Here is a 23,331-nt window from a genome sequence, read left to right on the forward strand (position 1 = left end):
GTGGGTGAACCGACAATGTGTGGACGGCTCAGTCCTAAGCCACAGAAAGGCCCCTTACAAGCCCACACCACAGGCATTTTCCTGGTGGCCCGGCAACCCCCCTAGCCCCTCACCCCCGGACCGGCGAGGACTGCACCATAGGAGGAGGGCCAGAGGGGGAAACCGTATCCAACGTCCACGCACCCCTACCCTGACAGCCTCCACACAGGCCGGAAAAAAGTAAAGAAAAAAAAATAATAAAGAAATAAATCTGCCCACCCCACTGAAAGAGTGAACTATCCCCAGCTGGCCACTGGGCATCATCAGCCGCAGGTCAGGGGGAACACCTACTGGCCCAGAGACCACAACAGAGGAGCCCCACTGGGGGCCCACACTAACGTGCACCATGCATGAGCAAGGGGGGGGCACCCAGCAGAGAAGATACCCCAGCCGGCGCCCTCACGCAGCAGGAAGGGAATAGACCTACCCTCAAACGGTAAACGGGAGAAGGCAGACCCCCAAAGCAAGGGCGGGGGCCCTGCCACAGCCCGCCGGCCCAAGCAGCAGCACTTCGCCTCTACTGAAACCATATCTAGCACAAGGAGCTCCAACAAGAGGCTCGCAACCTGTCCCACGAACTACACCTCCTGGGCGCCTGCTCAATTTTCAGCATAAGATGTTAATTCTCAAAGCGTATAGAGCAGTAGGCCCCATTAAAATTGGGTCAGCTGACATTCCATCTTTAAAGACTATTCGCAGGAAGTCTCCAGGCGCCGCAAAGAATTCTGCCCGATTTTCGAGGCTTTGAAAGGATCAGAACTCTGCCATTACCTAAAATTCCTGGTGACTTGGTGTGTTCAAATTGACAAACAATGGCACAGCTTTGATGACCCGGAATCAGCATGGCGCCTCCTCCGACAGCAAGAGATAGTCACGACAGACTTTGAACGACCTCCGCCCGAACCCCAGCGTCCGGACCCCCGCCGGCCCCCCAGCCAGGAAGGATCGCAGGCGAGCGGGAAATGGTACAGGAACAACAGATGCCCGAAAGGCTGGGGGCTGAAGCGCTGAAAGCACACCCAAGCACCGACAAACCTCACAAAATCTCTGAAGCCACGTACAACGCCCCAGGGCCCAACTCGGGTCCGGTCTTGCAAATGAAATTTTGGATCCTGTTGTAAGACGCATTCATAGCAGACCCTATAATGTAATCTAGAAACCATGAAATCCTCGCTACAGCAGCCGTATCCGGCTAGCGAAGGCAGCCAGATGCCTCGCTGGACCAATATGGCAGCAAGAAACACCCGACATTGGGTGTGGCACAGAGGGGGCAGGATATAGCATACCCCCCTCGCCTCCTGCCCTGGCACAATGGCCAATTGTTGGAATGGGGCCACAGGTTAGGCCCACCCAACGTTCGAAATTTACGGTTTGGTTGAAAGTTTACATAGACTCATGTTGGAGTCACTATGAGTTGTTCGCTCCAAGGGTAAAACAGCAAAGCCAATCAAGCACAGCCATCACACACTGTGGCACACTAAGATGCGTCCAAATGACTACCAGCATGACGGCTGACACACACATGCACATAATATGGCACTCACCATTAATCTACTGACACTTAACATCCAGGGCCTGGGTCATCCCATCAAGTGCAGAAGAATGCTTAACAGCCTGAGGGATCTCCAAGGGGACATCCTTTTTCTCCAAGAAACATACCTGGGGGCCATTGAATCATCGAACCTCCAGAGGGGCTGGGTGGGCACTGCGATCCACTCCCCATACCACACGAAAAGTGGGGTATCCATCCTAATCAACAAGAGGGTACCTTTCCAGGTCAAACACACAGCCACGGACAAAGAGGGCAGGTTTATACTCGCTCAGGGCCTCCTATACCAACATGCCATCACCCTCCTAAACGTATATGCGCCTACATCGGACTCGCCGCAGTTCTTCACGAAGGTGTCTATGACCTGCGCACAGTACAAGAGGAATCTTACGTTCATAGGGGGCGACCTCAACCTGGCCCTTGATCCTCACTTGGACTGCCAAGGAGACAATGCAGGTAACACCAGCCCACTCAAGAAACAATCTGCTCTTCAGACATTAATACACGACCTCCGCCTGATCGACATTTGGAGAGACACACATAAGCAAAAACAGGACTTCACGTTCTACTCACACCCACACGACACCTACTCTCGGCTGGATTACTGGTTGATCCCAGCAAACACACGCTACTTAGTGAAAGTTTGTACGATCCTCCCGACCACCCTTTCAGACCACGCCCCTGTTCGCTTAAGAATTACCCTCCCAGACACGCAATGCCAACCACCCCTGTGGAGACTCATCTTGCGCATGCTCCAATACCCCGACCTAGTGGAACAACTAGCAAAGGACACTGAGGGGTTCTGGGAAGCAAACCTAGCTCAAGAATACTCTGCCCATAAATGCTGGGACACATTGAAAGCCTATATGAGGGGCCAATGCATCTCACGATGGGCGCACAAGCGTAAAACGTGGGGGGAGGAAGCAACCCGCTTAACGGAGGAAATAGCCAAAGTAGAGACATCTCACAAAATAACTAGGAACAAACTCTTGAAACCTACACTAAATAAACTCAGCTCCAAAATCGCGCCGCTATCGGCCGACCAGGCCCAGACATCATATACCAGCTGGTCTCAGTCATTCTTTTCAGATGGTGATAAGCCCCTTAGATCAATGGCCCTGGCCCTAAAACAGAGGCAAGCAGCACAAAATATAGTCTCCATTCAAGATAAGGAGGGGAAACTACTGCTAGGGGATGATCAGATCAATGCCAGATTCAAAGAATACTACCAAGATGTATACACGGCCTCAGACACCCCACCTGCCCGTGAAATAGAAGACGTACCTGGACCATTCAAATTTTACAATACAACAGGTGTTAATTCCTATGCAAATGTAACAATCAATGTTCTATTCCAAATACCAGCAGAAGTTGAAAACATTTATTTAAATGGCCCAGACCAGTTGTGTTTGCGAATGCTCGTCCTTCACAGAAATGCAGTAAGTAATCCTGACACCATTTACAGTGTCTCAGGAATAAGGCAAGAATTGGACTACAGTGCTGGAATGGTGAAATTCACTTTAAACCGACAAGAAGATCCATAGGAATTTCTAATGTACTTACTACAAATACTGGAAAGAAAAAACATACTTATGAATGAAATCTTTCACATTTCCTACATGTGGGAACATACATGCACTCTTTGCAACTATGCCATTGAGGAGCAAGTCCCTAACACATTCTTTGTTTATGTATCAATACCTAACTGTGACTCCATTCCATTTCAGCAACTGGTGCAAAATGCAAACTATACCATGTGGTGTACGTCGTGCAATTCTGATATTCGTTTGACGCTACATATACACAAACATAGTCAATATGTGACATTAATGCGCTTAAAATACAATGTCGATGGTACCAAAAACAACTTCAAACTTACTGCCTTCACATATGGACCGGTATCGCAACTGTAGCCATAATCTACCACACAGGGGACTCGACCAATGGAGGCCACTATACTGCATACATTAGAAGCGATCATCATGATGGGAATGCAATGATACTTCCATCACTCCAAAGCACAGACTACCTGCAAATCTTGCAAATGCCTACATAATATTCTTGAAGCCAAAATGTACTCGATGTACAAAACTACTATACCTTACCCCCCAGCACCAACCAGTACCTTCGTAAGTGGACAAAAAATGTTTTTCCTTCCACACCATCGACCTAAAGCAACGTACCATACTGGAAGCATTGACGAAATGCACTACAGTGTGTGTTGGACAATTCTATCCCCAAGGAGTACAGTCACACAAACAGTACATGTACACAAAGCACAGTACCAGTATTTTCCTACTGGATATGTGGAAGCGAAAGTGCCAAGTATGAGGGTTCAAAACTATCCTCAGTAATCTCTCAAATCACCACTTACGCAAATCAGTCACCAGCTCTCCAAGAATAGTCATACAACTCCAACACATATGGACGTATCACCACCTAAATTCCCAATTGGACAGTACCACTTCAGAATGTACACAGATGTAACCACAGGAATGCACAAGCTTCTCTACGTACCCTTTACAAACGGGACACTGTAAACAGTTAGAAACCACCACCTGGTATCTAACTGCAACCTGAATACGACAATGTTATTTGCAGCATCACAACTACCCAACTCAACCTTCAACAACTACTGTGTTACAAACATAGCGTCAAACACTTCCAAAGTATGAGCAGTCAGAGAACGCCAACAGGTACGTAACTACCGTCAGAATTCTGCACTAGCACAGGACAATGTCATAATACTAGCAAACCACCAGCAGCAACCAAACACATAAACAAACAGTGGTACAAAAAGGAAGCAAGTATGCATTTACAAATCACCACCTGCTATACAACGCCACCCATCCTACCAACATGTATAGTCTACATATTGTACACCATTGCATTTCCTCCTACTTCAAGAGTACACCTAGAAAAGTGCTGTAACCACTCCAAATGTCACTATCATTCATTTTGCACCATAGCAGCAATGAAATTTCAAAGGTTATTTTTTAATCCAGCATGGATTTTTTTCCCCACAGACCCAAGGATTATGCAAAGAACCACAGGAACTGCGCTGATTGCACAGCACACTGGTTCAAAGCATAGTACTTAGGAAGCACTAGTTATGAGGGTCCACAAAATAAAGAAATGTATGCTATATAGTGGACTGCAAACTAACGAAACACATGCGCTAACATATTCTGTTTTCCCACAGATAATGCAGCAACCAGTACCACAACATTTTACACTCCATACACAAAACACAGTGCAGGCCTTCCTCAATCCAAACAGTAAGTCTGCAACGATTGCTATTATACTTCTTTCTCTACAATATCCAGAGTGCAATAACTGCTCTTATTTCTGCTATACACATACCAATACGACCATTTACAATGCGCACCTACATTACACTATGCAGCTTGTGCCTACGTCCTACATGCTTCACTACACCCTGTACATTGTAGGGCCTCCAGCCATACACTAAACATTGTACACTCTGCCCACTATTGCCGCTGCACTGCAGAAGTATACATACACACATCTATCCACGTACCACTAACCCCACATATAATACAGCCACCTACCCCTTAGCAACTACAGTTGACATTGGCTGCTATTTCTTCCACAGAATACATAACCTGTTTCCTACGTACACTGGTCAGCTAAGCCTATCATAAGTGCACACACTGAATTAACAACATGACAGTAACCTACCCTACAATCTGCACAATCACAACAATACAACTTCCTGCATGCATCAATATATTTTACGTAACTGTCGTAACTGCTGCAACATTTTGCTCCTTGATTTTCACTGGCACCGTGGAGGCCATTAGGTCATTTCCATTCTTATGTACACCGTTTCCAAGAAACGTATCCAACCCATATTTCACTGCAGCGCATAGCTCATAGCGCCCCAGCCACATTGCAACCCCTGCCTTACTGCTTAACTTTTTAAACTTCTGTTTCCCTTTTTATTGTGTAAAGAAAAAACCATTTAAAGCCCATAACCGCCTTACAATGTTAGACAAACGTTCACACTAACTGCTTTCCTTTCCTGAACAGTAGCCCCAAACAAGGTCATGCAGCACGACACCAAACTGCGTACCATGGACCACCCACCCACGTCTTCTGAAGCAGCGATCACAGTCTGACATCACCCACCATTGCCTCGTAACACTGCACATATAGTCCTTACCCACTGTAAAAGCACATTTTATATATTTTGCCATCTGTGCATTCACGGCACTATTTGTACGACACCATCATTTCAACTTCTACGTTGCACTACCTTCACCGTAATGACACTACCAACATTTGTAAATACATGCTACAAACGAAACACGTTGACGGCTGATTCCCTCTTTTTTCCTGCATCATCTCCGGAAATCGAAACCTAACATACCTCTGCTTCAACAGGACACACACTTATTGTAAAACCGCCTTGAGGGGGAAGCATGTTTAGCTCCAAGGTCAGATATTCTTTAGAAGTCTAGCAAAAAAAGATACATAACTTGCACTGCAGTTCCTCCGTCCATGTACCCCAAAGGTAGTCTGCAACGATCCCATAAGCCGTACACTGCAATTTCACACCTACCCAATGGAAGCATGTAATTTGCCAAAATTATCTAAGTACACCTTTACATCACATGTGTATTATGATTAACATTTATTAACGTGCTCCTCAGTATGCATATTTAAACATTTACTCTACTTGCTCACTTTCTCTCTGTACATTACACATGCCTTTGGGACGGCAGTAAAAAAAAACACTGTTACACTGCCATGTCTCCACCATTCCCAGTGCATTGCAAGTGTCATTGTACTTTCTTTTGCTGCCATTCTTCCCCACCCCCTCAAAATGCAGACATACAAGGCATGACGAACATGGAACGCAAGTCGTACACTAAAGCACCACACCTTCTGCCCACTCGTACACTGCTACATTCCTTGTCCTACCCTTTGTATGCCCTTTCACACAATTGCTACATCTACGCACCCTCAGTGTACTGAACGTTATAACGGCCACAGGTGCACGCAGCGGTCATCCGGCACACAAACATCTACAGCTCACATTTCATTGATGCACTTCTTACCAAAGCAGCTCCTCCATTCTCCAGCAATCCGAGGTGACCTCCATTAGGTTTCTTGTTGTATTACTTTCTTTGCAGACACACAGACACATTGTGCCGTTCCAACTACACTCGCTACCACTGTCAACTTTTGTAAAAACGAAACACTTGAAAACAGCATCTAGTCCCAAACGGTTCCAAGACATTTTCTTGTGTGCAGCCGTACAATCACAGTATTACCTAACAACCAGAGACCAAGTCAGTGGGTTAACATATGACGCTATGCACTAACACACAGTTCATGGTCCATCAGGCAGGCAGCTATTACTACATTATCCTTCCCGCAAAGTTTTGTCCTGTACGCTGCAACTAATAACCTGCTACTTACATCTACTCTTATTACTCTTTCTACTCAGATATCTTGCACCTTACTGCACATGCCACGCCTTCCACATTCCAATAGACAGCTGTTGGACCAACCATTGGAAGATTACCATAAGCAATTTCTTTTCCATTGTTATTATCTGGGCCGACTGATATGGCCCGGTATGTCCACTTGCGGTTCCTGCTATACGAACCAACCTGCAAACCTTTATTCTGTAAGGCACCCCAGAGGCAACAGATGCTACCTTCTCTACCCTTTAAAGAAAATGTATTATTCCACACGGGCCACCAAGCACCACTGCGTACGCCTTTTCCCACTTTGCTAGACGAAAACAGAAGTACAGAATTGCACAGATGGCATTGGGCACTGGATTTTGTTTGCAAAATAAAAGTGTGGTGAATGCACCAACTGGCAGTTGTCGTTTACATTCTGTGGCAAAATAAAGAACTTCCAACCACTCACTGTATTGTTACTAAAGTACGGAATGTTCTCGAACCGTATACTCTGTGTGCGCATGTCCGCTTTTGCTTTTGTTTATGTTGTTCCTTTCCAGAGCTAGGTGCTCACATGACAGAGTGTGATACGCTTGGCACGCACATTAAATAAATACCTGGAGTGCACGCAGTGAGGAACGACTGTCCACAAGTGAAATCACTGACGCCAGTGACTGCTGCGATGGTGTATGAGGCACACAGGCATAGCTAATGGAAGCGATGCACACATTAAAATTGCACACACTAAAAGCTCCAACCGCTTCCGTTGCCCATCTCAACAAGTACGCCAAACAAAGGTAACAGTCAGATGCCTGCCATCCTGTATATGGCTGGACTTAACGGCGTTCATGATGTTGTCAGCTGCAAATTTATGTGTGCTGGACTGTACATTATCCATACTTTACATGTGTAATGCTTATTAACTCGTGTCATGTCGCACTACCTTCCTTTGCTCTCAAAGTACAGGGTATTATGAGAGGTATACCATACTGTACATTAATTGTGGCATCTCAGTTTGTGAATGGCAACAAGGCCAATGACGTACACCATATTCAAGTGCAGTCACTTCACGCCACCTCTACTGGTGTGCCAACTGCAAAATTTCCTCCACAACCATGCTGTGACAGTGAACACCCTCAGGAGACATACATATTTCCAACCGTGTACGCTTGAGTTACATATCAGTATAAGAACTGACCCAAAGAAGGCAACATTCAGAAACCTACTTCCGAACAATGTCCACATTGTTACGTCAAAGGCCCGTAGCCATCCATACACAGCAGTAGGCGCTTGTCACTACCAACACAACATGGTACACCGATTACAAAAATCCCTATATCATCTGCAATACACTCCCCATACCCCAATAGCCTCTGAAGGTTGTCACCTGCGCACCTACCCCACAACGCTTTATATGTTAGTATATGCGTACATGGGGCATTTCGCAAACGTTACGCAGTAAAACAATTCTTTCATGTCCCACTTTCTTACTACACTCCCTGAAGCGAGGCTCTGTTCACAGCCGCACCACTCTTAACGCAAATGGTGTCTTCTCTCACCAATGCTTCCTTAAAAACTGCACCATGTCCTCCACAGTGATTCTGCAAAGGCGCGGACCTTAGGACACTTATATATTTACGTGTATTGTATGGCACAAGGTATGCTTATAATAACTTATGCAAATGACCTAAGGCAAAGTGAAAGTACTCTTTGTACTCTTTGTACATATAGCTGCAATCCACATACCAATATCACTGTTCTCTCATACATGGCAGCATTGCGCTGCCGGTTTTTTAGCAACAGCCTACTCTTTCGCCACACCCACTGCAAAGCAATAGACCCATGCATGGAAACACGTGACCACTTACCTTTTCTGTCCACAGGTACATATCGGTACAGTAACGAACCCAATCAAGACAACTTTCTGTTACCTACTTCCAACCAGTGCCCACCCTGTTATGTCCAGGGGCCCCAGCCATGAACACACGCCAGTATGGGTTTTGCAGGCACAATACAACATAGCCTCTGCCCATGCACCCAATAGCCTACTCCTTCAACACACCCAGTAAAATGCAATAGAGGCATGCATGCTACATGTGGCCACGTACCTTTCCTGACTACCGGTATGTATGGGTACACTAACTAACTTACACAATGCTACATTCTCTAACCTACTTCCAACCAGTGGCCAAACTGTTACATCCAAGAGCCCTAGCCATGCACACAATCCAGTACACCTTTCAAGGCACAACACACCATAATACACCAACTGCAAATACCCTCATGTTAACTCCAATTCACTCCCCATCCCCAATGCACTGTACCTGGACTCAATGCTCTCTTTCTACGTATGTGTGCAATTCACACACCATTATCACAGTCCTCCCACACATGCCTAGATTGCGTTTCAGGTGTTGTGCCGAACACCTACGCTACTCTTTGTACATATGTGTGCAATCCACATACCAATATCACAGTACTCCCATACATGGCAGCATTTCATTCCGGTTTTGTTGCCAACAGCCTAATCCTTCGCCACACCCACTGCAAAGCAATGAAGCCATACATGGAAACATGTGACCACTTACCTCTCTGGTCCACAGGTACATATTGGTACAGTAATGAACCCAATCAAGGCAACATTCTATAACAAACTTCCAACCAGTGGCCACCCTGTTATGTCCAAGAGCCCCAGCCAAGCACACTAGCCATTAGGGGTTTTACAGGCACAACACAACATAGCACTCCAACTACAAATATCCTCATAGTGTCTCCAATGCACTCCCCACCCCCAATGAAGTCTGCCTGCACTCACCAAAAAATGATAGTCGCCTCTGCAACGGCCTACCGATAAAGTATAAGTAAGTACCTCTGTACAAATTCCTTCCATGTGCCAAACTCCATGTGCCATGTGCCAAACTCCTCCAAACTAATCTCACTAAGCAGACAATACCTGGCACCGTCTAATTGCCTCACCCTGGCTAGGGCTCTGGTGTTATCCAAGTTGGATTACTGCAACGTACTCCTACTAGGCACCTCCAACACCAATCTCAGTAAATTGCAATTTATGCAAAATAAAGTCTTATGAGCAGCTCTAGGTATAAAAAAAATACGAACCCATCTCCCAGATTAGGAAGGATGCTCATTGGCTACCTATTAAAGCCAGAATCATCTTTAAAACACTTTGTATTACGCACAAATGTCTCACCAAAAAAGCCCCGATCTACCTTAATAACGCAATACAGAAAAAAGAAGCCACTAGATCACTTAGATCCAGTGACAATCAACTCATAGTTATCTCCCATTACAAAAACACTAGATCAGGGGGCAGCAGCTTCCATGTCCTCGCCCCTAGACACTGGAACTCCCCCCCCATCAAAAAAGAGACCTCTTTCACAGGTTTTAAAAAACTACTAAAAACCTGTTTATTTAACCAATATTAGCAACATGTCCTTCGACTGAACCTTTAAATATTTGCGCACATTTACAATGTACTATAGCTGCCTTTAAATCACCTATGTATTTTGTTGTTCCATGTACAATGTAAGACTAATTACTAAGCTGTCTGTAACCTCGCTGTGATACCCAAGGGTCTGGGCGTGTAACAAATGTAAAAAATAAAATAAATGTCTGACTGCCCTCCCTAAAGCAAGGCTGTGCCCAAGGCCTGGCCTGTTGGGTACATAGGCGGAGGCCTATGGCCTCCACCCATGCACCAAATAGCCTACTCCTTCAACACACCCAGTAAAATGCAATAGAGGCATGCATGGTACCATGTGGCCACGTACCTTTCCTGACTATCGGTACGTATGGGTACACTAACAAACTCACACAACTCTACATTCTCCAACCTACTTCCAACAAGTGGCCAGCATGGAAACAGGTGACTACTTACCTTTTCTGTCCACAAGTACATATCAGTACAGTAATGAACCCAATCAAGGCAACTTTCTGTTACCTACTTCCAACCAGTGTCCACCCTGTTAAGTCCAAGGGCCCCAGCCATGCACACAAGCCAGTATGGGTTTTGCAGGCACAATACAACATAGCACTCCAACTGCAAATATCCACATATTGTCTCCAATGCACTCCCCATCCCCAATGTAGTCTGCCTGCACTCACAAAAAATGAGTCGCCTCATCAACTGCCCACCAATACAGTATATGTGAGTACCTGCGTACAAATTCCTTCCATGTGCCAATGTCTGACTGCCCTCCCTAAAGCAAGGCTGTGCCCAAGCCCTAGGCTCTTGGGTACATAGCCGAAGGCCTACCACCTCAGCCCATGCACCCAATTGCCTGGTCCTATTACACACCCACTGGAAGGCAATAGAGGCATGCATGGTAACATTTCCCACAGTGCTTTCCTGCAAGTACGTATAGCTACACTAACGGACCCAAATAAGGCAACATTCTCACACCTACTTCCAACCAGTGACCACACTGTTACGGCCAAGGGCCGTAGCCATGCACACAAGGCAGTAGGGCCTTTGCAGCCACAACACAACATAGTACACCTACTGCATCTCCAGTGCACTCCCCATCCCCTTTACAGTCTGTCTACACTCACCAACATATGATAGTCCCCTGTGCATCTAACCACCAATGCAGTGCATGTCAGTAGCTGCGGGAGTGGTCCATATCGCAACAGTGTGCTGCCACACAATCCTTCCATTTCTCCATGTCGTTATGGCCTCCCTTGCAGCAACGGTGTGACCAAACTCGCCTGCATACCTAACCGCTAAGTGCCTCACTGCTCTCCCATGCATGGAGGCATTACATTGCGGGGGTGGGGCCCAAGTCCTAGGCTATTTCTACATGCCATATCCATGCAGTAAAACTACTACCTCTTACCCACAACCACTACAAGCCAAGTCAGACAAGCATGGGAACAATTCCCCACAAACCCACCGCCGTAAAACAACGCAAACGCACTAAGTGAACATAACCACCGGCAGCCGTAGCCTATAGCACAAAACATTGCCAATATCTTCGCTTCACCCTCTTTCAGCCAGCCGATCCTGCAAACCATGTTTTCCAATGCCTTTCGGCGCGTCACTATCCTCCGATACACCTTTGCGGTGTTTCCCAAAACCTTTGACGGACAGCACACTTCCCCCTCCAGCCAACAACCAGCCGCGTCCACTGTTCGCCGACAGCACTGAGTACTGCAGGCCAATGACACTCGGTCCACGGAGCGAACGGGGAAATGGGTCCGTGGAGGGGACCCAGATATCACACATTTTTTGGAACGTACATTTCAGTATTTTGCAAAGAAATTACTGGTCAGATTTCCACCAAACAAACAAAAGCACACTTTCTGACCCAAGCCCCGGCTCCTGCCGCAAATTTGGTGAAAATCCATCCAGCCATTCGGGCTGTAGCTGTGCGCAAAGTTATTCCCCATTCAGTCTATGGAAACAAAAAATGGGACCCCCCTATAACTTTGCCCCCCTCTGCACGAAACCTCATCCAACTTGGCGAGGAAATTCAGAGCCGGCTATATACTTTTTTTGCAAAGTTTGGTGAGGATTCGTCCGGGGGAGCGAAGTTATAAGCCGCCGAAAAAATGCTCTTCCTATGTGTTTAGCAACTTAACCATAACTACACGCCGCTACCGTGGGCCGTGTAATATATATATATATATACACACACACACACACTGAAGAGAGTGCCCCTACTGATGTTGACTGGGGCAGATTTTAAACAAAAAACAACCTACAGTTGCCAAAGACAGAACACAAAAGTTATTTATTTACTCACATCAATTTGTTGCCTCATATAGTCATAGAGAGTGCTATAGTGTAGAAACGCAGACCATTGTTAGGGGGTGCAGCAAGAGAGATAGAAGATATATAAACATATATAAATGTATTTGTTATTTTTTGTCTTCCCCGATGAATGGTTGCCTTTCTAGCAATGTACTATTCTAAAGTTAATTTGTTTCATCATCTGTATGTGTCAATAATGTATGTTTCTACACCACTTGCTTGTTATTTGTCCTTAACATGTAATACCATTTATTAATAAAAGAAACACACAAGGCATGGTATTTCGTCTTTATTCTGGTTTCTTTTTTGTTTAGATCATGATTTTACACCATGCACTTGCACAGGTTTGCTTTGGCACCCCCATGCAATGTGTTTGCAATACTGTGCACACAGGCACTGCCCACATCAGACCGCTCCCATGGGCCTTCTACGCTCCCATTTCTAAGAAAGTGCATCGGGATTTTAAACAAATATAAAATGAATAACACTTCTTTTTTTCCGTTGTACATCACTTTGAGATTATCTATGGACTGGAACTTTCATTGATTCATTCATTTTATGTTGCTTGATGTTAAAGGAAATGCCGCCAATTAAAGACTCAGTGGAAGACCGTGACTGCCATGACTCAGCTATGAAGTATAATGCAGCTCTTGTGACTAGCTGTATCTTATCTCAAAGAAACCTGCAGAAATCATTATGGCGTGTTGCTGTGGTGTGTTAGAAAGGAGCAGGCTTTGTATTATAAATGCACACTTCATGCCTACAAGACTCTGGGATCATGTATACAGATCAATAGGCATAGGGTTTTCTTAATACCCCTGTTTCCATGACTCTTGAGACATCTTAGATAGCACTTAGTCTCTAGCTCAGATAACTCCCCTGTGCCTGTTACAGAGCTTTTGTAAATTCACTTGCTGATGTTATTCCCACATCCCACATTCTGGAGCAGGTCTCTCCAGAGAGGATTCTCATTCTTTTTAACCAAGCCATTTCTGACCGTGTCCTCTCAGTGTGGGCAAAACCTGGTTCACCTCTGCCTGTGGTTAAGAAATATTTTATTTATTTATTGGTCATTTGTAATGCGCACTATGCAGCTGTTGTGTTTGAAGACGCCTCAAGACAAGGGAGGAGGGGATAGGGATGAGGAAGGTACAAAATAAAAACAAAATGTTCTTAAAAGGTCTTGAAACATTCAGAACGTGCAAGTGCTATAGTAGGAGGGCAAGGGAAAGTACAGGGGCAGGTAGGGGGAAGAAACAAACAAAACATTATGACTAGGTCGTGAGACGATTGGGAAAGTGCTGAGCATGAAGCAACACAAAAGGGGGGTGAGGTGGTGAAGGATGAGTGCAGGAGGGGAGGAGGAAGGTGAAACAGGCAAGATACAACAGTAAAAAGAGCAGCAGTGAAGTAATAGGGTTGCAAAGGCAAAAGCCAGCAATTAATGCATTAAATAACAGTATGTTAACACAGTAGGTAGGCAGCAGATAGAATGAAGAAAACGCTACTATGAGAAGACACTGAGGTACATTAGTTCAGGGAAAGGAAATGATATGATATGGCATTTATAACGCCCCTATACACAAGTGCTTGAAGGCGCGACGAGGCAAGGGAGGGGGAACAGTGGGAAGACAAGAGACAACAATCCTTCTAGGCCAGGTGTCAAACAGATCGCACAAGTGCAGGGGAAGGGGAAGGGGGAAGGTGCGGGGGGGAGGGGTAAGGGGGCGGCGACAGTGAAGTACATGGAAAAAATAGAATAAATAAGAGCAATAAGTAAAGTGCAGCCAGCTGGTGGCAAGTGCAAGGGTAAGTGCAGACATTAGGTGCCAAGTGCTGGTAGGGACTGTAGGGATACAGAAGATCAGTGCCCAAGTGCGGGGATTGCCGGGGAGGCAGTTCAGGTGTGCAACTGGCGGGGGAGGGGGACCTGGGCCCAAGATCGGAGGGTGGCCAGGTAACCAGTGCAGTTTCAGTTTCAACCAGGAGTTCAGCAGGGGAGAGGAGGAGAGAAAGCAGAAGCAAAGAGGAAGGTTTTGAGGTGCTTCCGGAACCGGAGATGGCTCTCCCCAAGTTTCAGGGAGGCAGAAAGGCTGTTCCAGAGGGAGGCACCAGCTGAAGAGAGAAATCTACCTCCAACTCGTTGCTTGGAGAAGCGAATGACTGTGAGGGAGTTGGAGGCGGTTGAGCGAAGAGCTCGAGAAGGAAGATATTTAGGAAGAGAGAGTTGATGGTATTGAGGTCCCAGGCCCCAGAAGGCCTTGTGGACAATGCAGAGGGTTTTGAACTTAATCCTCGCAGCCACTGGGAGCCAGTGCAAAGTTGTTAGTCCTGGAGAGATACGATCCCTGGGCATGAGGCCAAGGACAAGTCTCGTAGTCCTGTTCTGGATGAGGCCCCAGCCGAAGAGAGAGATCTACAATAGGCCTAGAAGCCAATGCAGCAGAGTAAAGTTAATGGAGCTAGGTGAGTTGAGACAGAGTTCTTGGAGCAGTCTGGAGGAAAGACTGATCTAGTCATGAAGAGGGCCAATGAGGGAGAAGAGACCAGGAAGGGAGAAGGAGACTAGATGGTCAGGACGGCATCATTGTGGGAGGCAGCGCTTACGTTTAAGGGCCAAAGGAAGGTGCGGTGAACAACCTATCATGGTTTATTACACGGCACACACCAGCCAGGGAACTCCTTCCCCTACAATGTGGCGCACAATAAAACGCTTTTTATTTTTAGTATACTACAGATTCTTTTTGAGTAGGCCTCCAACCAGTCTCGCACCCAACCTCCACCAACACCCCTTGTCAGGATAGACCAGGAAACAGGCTGGTGTGTTGTCAATGAATACTTTATTAATTTATTATTTTAATATCAAATCAGAACAAATAGATGACAGCAGCCACTAATGTGGTGGCAACACAAATGCGCAGACTTCTAGAAAGTAACCAAGTTAAGAGATACTTTGATGCCACTCCTATTTTGTTTTATGAAAAGCAGTACAAAACAATTTCACCCAAATTATTGCAGGAAGGTTAAGCACTCCCCCCTACGACACTCCAGCGCCCAAACAACAATTGGATTGAATCCCTTTGAACGAAGGCAGTGGCAGAGGTAAGAATACAATGAACAAATATGTTTTGTGGTGGTGCCCACCGACACAAGATGGGGAACCAGTAAAGAGGTGGAAATTTCGTTTGGAGTACAATGGAAAAATTGTTTTTCAATGATTTAATACTACTGCTATGGGACAGCACACAATGGAACTGCAGACTGCTTACACTAGAAGACAAATAGGGCTTCAAAACAGACTAGCTAGCACACATAGGAAATGCGATTTTAATATAGGCAAAACATGAAAAGAAAATTTAAAAATTAAAATAAAAGGGAATGCAATTCAAAATCCGTGATCAGGGTAAAGTAGGGGAAGAGATATAAAGTAGGAAAAACAGGTTTAAACAGGTGAAGTGACTTTTTTAGAAAAAGGAAATCAGCCTAATTTTTGCTGGGGCTGCAAATGACAGGCAAGCTCTAAGCCATGAAAAAACAAAGGAAATGCAATTCAAAATCCGCGCTCAGAATATGATAGGGGAAGGGGAATACTCTAGGAAAAGCAGCGCTTTCAAAGGTGAAGTGACATTTTTAGAAAAACAAAAATGCAAATCACACTAATTTTAATGGGGCTGAAAATTACAGGCACGCTTTCAACAAGGAGAAAGGCACATAGGAACCATGGTCTTCAGTGAAAATGACAGGGGCAACTAACAGGTAGGCTTTGTGCAAAGAGATTACTCCCAATGGGAACAGCGGTTTGGGTTTAATAGGACAGATGCAAATAGAATGACACAGGCAAATGAAAATTTGCTTAGCACAGCATGATTTAGACAGGGACAAATTCGGTTTTCAGCTCACAAAAGGGATTAATTCTTTTTGGCAACACTTTAATGACTATAAAAATTAACAACAACACTGGGAAAAAAGATTGTTGATTTCGAACGCCAACAATTCCGATACTGTGAAATTCAATGGGGGAATTAATTGATTTATTTACAAAAATACTAAGGATTTACACAGACCAATGGGGTGTTTTTAAATGGGGATATGCTAACATACCCAGGCAAACAAGAGATTCTTCTATGGGGAGATGGCCGAACTACACTGGCAATTTGGGGTTTTCAATGAGGAAATATTGGAAGCACTGCTACAAAAATGAAAGGCTTATGCAATTTAGGGCTATGGTGATTGCTACTTACATAGCAAGTCTTTGTTTAAGTTTCAGGAAAGCCAGCTGTATCTCAGGACACTCTGGAAAAAAAGAGCAGGGGGTCTGGTCACTCCACTATCAAAGATGGCAAGTTTCAGCAGCCTTCTCTCCGTTCTCCTTTTCTGTCTCCCCGGTTTTTGTGTGTGTCTCTGTCCTGAGTCCTAGTACAATCCCCCTTACATAGCAGCAATGACATCACTCATTTTACAATCTACGGGAAGTACCCTGTAATAATCCCTGCCGCCAGGATTGCAAATTGATGCCCTCTCTCTCTCTGCCCCCAATCAGGGTTGGTTTAGGGATTTTGGAGCACCATCTGTCTTTTCCCATTTATCACCATCCTTTGTTCTCCTTTCAACTTTTTGGCAAAAACTAGTTATGTATCAGAACTTCATAATTGTACTAGCAGCTGCCATATGAAACATATATTCTGTTTTAGCGGATCATGGGGAATCAGATAATCCAACTGCCAAATCCGTACAATGTAGCATGGCCATGTGTCACTTTTTTGTCGTTTTCATGAAATGTTAAACAGTTATGAATATGAAAGTTATCAAGTATATTCCTAATTTCATTTTCCATCCTTTCACCAACTCCCACAATTGTCACACATCAGCCAGAAACCTAGTCTAACTGGCCATTACAGTTCCCAGAGTCAAAGGTAGATACATTTATACCCTCAAAGCCACCTGGAAATTACATGAAAAATTGCATAGAAATGAAATCAATCCTCAGTCTGATTGCTGTGCAAAATGCCTAAAACGAAAATAGTCTTTTTAATTAATTGGGAGTGTCTGTTAAGCAAATGAGAGGGCTGCTTCATCCCCCACAGCCATCTGTCTCCCTGGGCTTGCCTGTGACCAGAGTTTATTTATGAGCCTCTTTGAAGTCATTGTGGGCTCTTTTGTTGTGGGTGCAACAAGGACTGATACCTTTTTGTCATGCTTCAGCCAGGGATGACTTTTCCTTGAAGTCCCTGCTTTAACTGCCTTCAGGACCAGCCAGTCTGGGGAACAGTGGGCTTTCAACACCTTCAGCAGCAGATTCTATTGCAGGGCGTCATTATCTGGGAGATGTGACATCCAGGGTTGGAAGTGGGGCTTTTCATTGTGAGGTTTTGACCTCAGCCATATGTTACTGGAGTTTTGGGGGTGAAACATAATATACATTTGCTTTGCCCACCCCACACATCATGTTTTGCTTTCCTGACATTTTTCTGTGAGCGGTGATATCTTTTTCAATTGTGGCTTTTTAAAGCCAATTTTATTTGCAAACACATGTGCAGGCCATTTTAGCTTTTAATGTTTGAAAATCCTGTTTTCCATGTCACAGGATTGTTTGATTCCTCCTTCTTTGGTGAATTACACTGCTGCTGGTCCATTGCTAATGATAGGTAGGCCCCTTTCCACATGGCTCTCAAACATAACATGAAACTAAAGAAAAAGCCAGCCTGTTTTTGTTGCAATATTTAAATGCCTGCCATTCATGTGATAGGGAAAGCAAAAGCCAGGCCGTTTTTGGTTGCAGTGTTGAAATGCCTGATATTCATGCAACAGGGACTTCTTGAGGGAGCATCAGTGTAACGCTCACCTGATTCCCGTAGAGGCGCCGGTCTTGACTGGGCGTATACCGTATCTTCAAAGGTGATGTGTAACACACGGCTGGCTCTTTGGGCTGGACCTCTGTGCACTGTATGTCTGACTCGAAGGGTAAGATGTCTTAGGTAAGTGAACGCCGTGCTCTCCATCTGCCTCGGGGCAGGGTGCTGTAACCAGTTTCTTCACTGGATAAGGGGAGCAGGCCTCTTGACTTCAGAGGACTGCTGTCCGTCGTTTACTGCACGAACGGTAAGTTTCGAGTAATTCTAATGTCTTTAAAGTCTTTAGTAATGATGTTTCTTGTTTTGCAGGGTTCCGGCGATGGCGGATGACAGGCTGAAGTGAGTTGAAGATGGAGCCCGTGTGATGAATAGAAGCGCCTGGAAGCACGTAAGTAAGCGCTTGTTGCCTGCTTCACGATGCGCTCTAACTGTCTTTTTATTTTGCAGGTACAAGTTCGGAGCGGCTGCAGGGTGCCGGAATACCCACTGGGTTAGATGTGGAAAGGAGTAATGGCACGTGAGTATTAAAGTTCCCCAATGTCTTTAAACGCACCTTGTTTTGTCTTTCAGATGCGGGATGCAGCGCCGAAGGCCTCCGGAGCGTGCGAAGAGTTGGTAAGCTTTTGTCTTCCAGATGCCGGAATGCAGTGTGAAGACCTCCGGAGCGCACGAAGAGTAGGTAAGCCTTTGTCTTTCAGATGCCGGAATGCAGCGCGAGGCGTTGGTGACAGCCGATGGACCAGGTAAGTGAAGAGCTGTCACTGAAGACCGTAATGCTAACCTGTTCTTTCTTGTCTTTATAGGTGTTGCTGAAGACTGGATTCAGGATGGTAAGCCTTTTTCCTTAGGCCCAGGATCAGATGCAGAAGACACGATGAGCGTTCTGCTGCAGAGGATGCAGAATAACGCAAAGCAAGATTCATCCATCGGGTGTGGTTTAAATAGCCTCCTGTAGTGCTTAGGTGTCTCCTTCCACAGCCACGCCTAGGTAAGAAAAGAGTTCCTGCTTTCCAGAAGAGTTCCAGTGTTCTGAATCTAGGGAGTGGCTCCTGCCCCACCCAACAGGAAAAGTAGTTCCAAACAGAAGAGGATCAGAGGCTCAACTGGCAGGCAAGTAAGCAGCATGGTCTGCTGCAGGTTAGTCCACCCAAGCATTATGAGCCCGGCGCTTCCAGCGCTGGGACTGGGCATATTTATGAGCCTGGTGCCACTGGCGCCAGGACTGGGTCCAAAAGGTCCCAATTGGGACTGGTTGGCACTCGGAACCTGGGTTATGGATCTGCTTCCAAGGGAGTTGGGAAAACCCTGACCTTTTGGAAGCAGAGATCATGACAGTACCCCCCCTCAAGGCCCCTCCCAAACCGGGCTTCTCCGGGGGTTTTGGCTTGTCAGGAAATGTTCGGTGAAATCTTTTGATTAGGCGAGGAGCGTGGACATATTCAGCAGGTTCCCAGGATCTCTCTTGGGGGCCGTAGCCTTTCCAGTCAATTAGGTAAAATAGTTTAGATTTGGAGATCTTGGAGTCCAGAATGCTTTTGACTTCAAACTCGAGTTCTCCATCAACTAGGATAGGTTTTGGAGATTTAGTTAGTCGGGTTTGAGGTTGCACGGGTTTTAATAGAGAGACGTGGAAGACCGGATATATCTTCATGTGCGGGGGCAAGTCCAACTTGACCGCTACTGGGTTTACTATGGTAGTGATGGAATAGGGACCAAGGTATCTTGGGTTGAATGTGCGTGGCCCTTTTAGAGGTAGATATTTGGTGGATAACCAGACTTGATCCCCTACTTGATATTGAGGGGCTTCCTTCCGATGTTGATCTGCTCCTTTCTTGTATTGTTCTTTAGCCCTTTGAAGGTGAGAAACAGCTTCCTTAAAGGCTTGGGTGATTGTAGAATGCAGGTAGTCTACTGCTGGTGTTTCAAGATCTTGGAGGAGGTCCAACTCCGAGGTTCGAGGGTGACTGCCGTACAAAAGAAAAAACGGGGGTTTCCCAGTTCCCGAATAGACAGAGTTATTGTAGGCATATTCGGCTATCCAAAGGATGTCTTTCCAAGTTTTTTCAGTTTGTTGCAGCATGCAGCGTAAATACTGTTCCAGAGTTTGATTGGTCCTCTCGGTTTGTCCGTCGGTCTGAGGGTGGTGACTGGTCGATAGTCTCACATCAATTTGAGCCGACCGACAGCAACTTCGCCAAAAATGAGAAATAAACTGACTACCTCGATCCGAAATTAGAACCGAAGGAAAACCGTGCAGTCGGACGATGTTTTCGAGAAATTCTCGGGCCAGAGTTGCTGCTGTTGGCAAGCCTTTGAGCGGAATGAAATGCGCCATCTTGGAGAATAAGTCCACGATTACTAGAATCGTATTGTATCCGGAGCATGGAGGTAGATCGGTGATGAAGTCCATAGAAAGCGTATGCCAAGGGCGAGGTGGGATGTGAATAGGGCGTAAGAGGCCTGCTGGTCTTTCCTTTTGACTCTTGTTTTGAGCGCATACTCCACAGGACATTATAAAGTCTCTGATATCTTTTTTCCAAGACGGCCACCAGAAGTAGCGCTTGATCTTTTCTGAGGTCTTGGCCATACCGGGATGTCCTTCCATTAAAGAATCGTGATAACAAGAGATTACTTTTTTCTGTAAATCTGTGCTGGGTAGGTATAATCGTTCTTGGAAATACAATAAGTTGTCCTTTACTGCAAAGTCCTTTCCCTGCAGATGCCAATTCTGTATGTCTGCTGGAGTTACAAGTTGCCTGGCTTTATCCTTAACTTCCTCTATGGATTCTGTGGCGATTACACCCAGAATTCTTTGTTCGGGAATGATTGGTACAGGTTTAGGGTTGATCAAGTGTTCTTCCACTCCCATCCGAGAAAGGGCATCAGCTTTACCGTTCTTTGTACCAGGTCGATAGGTAATTATGAAGTCAAACTCGGCAAAGAATAATGCCCAACGGAGTTGTCTAGAGGATTGGGCTTTTGCGGTTTTCAAATATTGCAGGTTTCGGTGATCCGTAATCACAGTAACGGTGTGTCGGGCCCCCAGCAGATAATGCCGCCAAGCCTTAAAGGCAGACTTGATAGCCAGAAGTTCCTTGTCAGTAATCGTGTAATTGATTTCAGGAGGCGAGAATTTGCGGGACCAAAATGCCACGGGATGCAACTGATTGGTTACCGGATCCTTTTGTGATAGAACTGCCCCCATGGCAAGGCTTGAAGCATCAGTTTCCACGATGTAGGGGAGTTCGGGGCGAGGGTGTTTTAAGATTGGTGCAGAGATAAATTTAGTCTTCAAATCCTGGAAAGCTTGTTCCGCCTCGGTAGACCATTCAAAACGTTTGTTTACAAGGCAGTGATGGACTATTCGAGAGAATTCGGGGATAAACCTGCGGTAAAAGTTAGCGAAGCCTAACATGCTTTGCACACCTTTTACAGAGAATGGTGATGGCCATTTGAGAACTGCATCGACCTTCTTTGAATCCATACGCACTCCACCAGATGATAATATGAATCCCAAGAATTCAACTTCAGTCACGTTGAAAACACATTTTTCCAACTTAGCGAAAAGTTTGTGTTGACGCAATCTTTCGAGGACCATTTTCACGTGTTTCCGATGTTCAGATTCCGATGAAGAATAAACGAGGATGTCGTCAATGTAAACAACAACACACACATCTATGAGCTCTCTGAGGACATCGTTCATAAAATATTGAAAGGCGGCCGGGGCATTGCAAAGTCCGAAGGGCATGACCTGATATTCAAATAGCCCATACTTGGTGCGGAAGGCCGTCTTCCATTCATCGCCCTCTTTTACTCGTACCAAGTGGTAAGCTCCTCTAAGATCCAGCTTTGTATATATGCATGCTTTTCTGACTTGGTCCAGGAGTTCAGGGATCAAAGGTAACGGATATCTATTCTTAACGGTGATCTGGTTCAGGGAGCGATAATCTATACAAGTTCTAAGGTCTCCTTCCTTTTTTGGAACGAAGAACAAAGCTGAAGAAGCAGGGGACTTGGAAGGACGAATAAACCCATTTGCCAGGTATTGATCCAGGTATTGTCGAAGGTGAAGGTTCTCAGGCTCGGTGAGGGCATAAATTCTACTACAAGGAGGAGTAGATCCAGGTATCAGGTCTATCTGGCAGTCATAAGACCTATGAGGAGGTAGAGAGTTAGCCTGATCCTTCCGGAAAACATCTTGGTATTCTAGGTATTCGGGAGGTAACTGGGGAGTCTCTGAAGAAATTGCTGCCAGTGCAACACCAGGTGGAGGGTGACAAGTAGAGACACATTCTGGAAACTGGACCGTTCTTGCTCGCCAATCGATCAGAGGATTGTGTTTCTCTAACCAAGGTATTCCTAGAATAATCTGAAACTGAGGGGCCTTGATCACATCGAACACGATCTTCTCATTGTGTCCATCTTGACTTACTAGCGTCACCTCTTGAGTGGTATGCGTTACTGGCCCGGAGGCTATCTCCGTACCATCTACCGTAGTAATGACGTCCTTTACAGCCTTGGGACAAAGAGTTAGATTCATCCTCAAAACCATTTCATGATCCACATAATTGCCGATGGCACCGCTGTCGACGTAAGCTTCAATTGCATGTAATCGATCCGGATTATCAGGGCTAATGAGGACCATAGGTATCACGAAATGCAAGGTCACGGAACTGGTTTTCA

The sequence above is a fragment of the Ambystoma mexicanum genome, chromosome 1p (assembly GCF_040938575.1).
Source record: "Ambystoma mexicanum isolate Mex_15411 chromosome 1p, UKY_AmexF1_1, whole genome shotgun sequence".
NCBI classification, from domain to species: Eukaryota; Metazoa; Chordata; class Amphibia; order Caudata; family Ambystomatidae; genus Ambystoma; species Ambystoma mexicanum.